The sequence below is a fragment of the Emys orbicularis genome, chromosome 16, assembly GCF_028017835.1.
Source record: "Emys orbicularis isolate rEmyOrb1 chromosome 16, rEmyOrb1.hap1, whole genome shotgun sequence".
NCBI lineage: Eukaryota > Metazoa > Chordata > Testudines > Emydidae > Emys > Emys orbicularis.
Window position 1 is genome coordinate 16,798,014 of NC_088698.1, and position 2,397 is coordinate 16,800,410.

The following is a 2,397-nucleotide window of genomic DNA, read 5'->3' on the forward strand; positions in this document are numbered from 1 at the left end:
AATAAGCTAGAGACACCTTTCCAAGAAGAGAAATCAAAGAAAAGCACAAGATTTTCTTAATCACACAGTGTTAAGAAGCACATATTATGAATAACAGAACTGCAACTGTGCTCTGCATCAAACATTTGCTTCGCTTAAGAGTCTATACTTTCCCCTTATAGCTAGCATTATGTTGAGGTTATTCGCCATATAATCCAAACTAAAATGTTCCCTCTTACACTTAGGGAATCAAGCATCTATCAAATCTGCTTCTCATTGCTATCCATCCATGCTAAACTATGAGAAGTGCTGAGCTTGCTACATGAATATGCACCCATCATATATTTGAATATACAAATGTGTTCAGCTATTCTCCATGCTGCAAACTGGACTGACAAGTGACAGCTACAAAATGCAAGGAATTGGACACACAAATTTAGTGGAGCAAGCACATTCATCATTCCAGTTAGGCCCTTGGCAAATTCTTTCCCCTTCCTTCCAAAATAATCCTTTCACTGTGCTCTCTGGCAATGGAATATATATCCAATGAAAAAGATTTCAGGTAAGATTAAAGCGATAATCATTTTTACACCAGAGTTTCATTACTCCCAAGTGCTCCAACATTTGGTTCCAGGTATGGTTATATAAAAAAAAAATAAAAACCAAAGCAGCATTTTTTTAACGTTATGACCACACTATGTTAAATATTGCATTCAGAGGGGGTTGCATTCTTCCCAGGACCAGGAAATGGATATAGATCTTTTCGCCTGTAGGCTCTGGTTCAAATATGGCCCAGCATCAGTAGTAATCAAAAATTATCATTTGATGACTGGGCTGGGGGACTATGTAAACCAAGTGGTTGATCACAGGCTGAGATTCAACAGCGCTCTTAAGCATGTGCATAAAACTTTAAGTACTTGAGTAATCCTGTTGAATTCAAAAGAGCTACTCATATGACCCCGTTAGGCACATTCTTAAGTGCTTGGATGGATCCAGGCCTTAGCAAAACATGTTCACAGCACAAAAATGCCCATCAAATTGAACACCTATGTAGACAATTTTTGCAAAGACGATAAAGACTGGATGGCAATGAAGACTGAATAATACTTCAACTTGCTAGAGAGGATCCTCCAGAACAATGCTGAGACATAGCTATTAATTTAGCAGCCTTTATGAGCTCTAAATTCACTTTAAATTTATTTGGAAAATGACACAGTAGTGAGCATTATAAGCAGGTTTTTACCAATAGTCCTTTCTGGGTGAAATGAGTGGCCACGCCCCATATATCTGACATTTCTATCTCTTACTTTATTGCCTGTGTTCACATTAAGAAATGAGTAGATTGAAAAGTAAAGGGGGAGGGGCTGTCATGATGGATGTCAATCATCACAACTCTTTCAAAAAGCAGTTTACTCATGGGTTCCACCAGCCCAAAGAATCATTTTCTAAGTTAAATAAGTGAAGGTCAACTGGCTTCTTTCTCCCAGCTGGGTCACAGAAGAGGAGTCACAGAGAATCCTAACACAGAAGTAAAACTAAGCATTACATGGGGTAGGTCCACACTACCCGCCCAATTCGGCGGGTAGAGATTGATCTTCTGGGATCGATTTATCGCGTCTCATCTGGACACGATAGATCGATCCCAGAAGCGCTCCCCCGTCGACTGCGGACCTCCTGCTTGCCGAGAGGAGGAAGCGCTGTCGACGGGGGGAGCCTGCCTGCGCCGCGTGGACCCGCAGTAAGTAAATTTAGTTTGATCTAGGAAACGTCGACTTCAGCTACACTATTCTCGTAGCTGAAGTTGCGTTTCCTAGATCGATCCCCCGCCCCAGTGTGGACCTGCCCATGGACAAGTAAAACATTTCAGTTTTTAAGTAGACACTCATGATGCATCCCTGTCAGACTTTGACTCTTCCTTTATTAAATGGATCCATTGAGTACTGCACCTCAGTTGAGATGAGAGAGATTTAATTTTATCTTTGTTATTTATAGAACAGTGATCGCCACGGTATCTGTAATTCCTAATTAAACAAATATTTTAGGTCTAGTCATGAAACAGGCATTTACAATCTAACATCTCTCTCTTCCTCAACAGTACTGTATAGTAAGCTACAAAAATAATGAGCTCAGCGTATAACTTCCATGTTTTAATGCACTGATTCATCCGTTTTATGATGCTGTCTGATGATCCAGACTCATGACAAGCCTGGAATAAATTTTCAGATGATTACACGCTTGTACAAGGTTGTTCCCCATGGTGAGATTCAACCCTTCAGTGCCTATCTGTAACGTACTTCATCCTTATTATGAGGCTGTCCGTTACAATAAGCACTTTGTCATTGAAGGTCACTTGATCGGAGCTCCATAACTGTATCCAAAACCATTCTAATCACCCTCAAAGTGACAATTTGTCTTTGG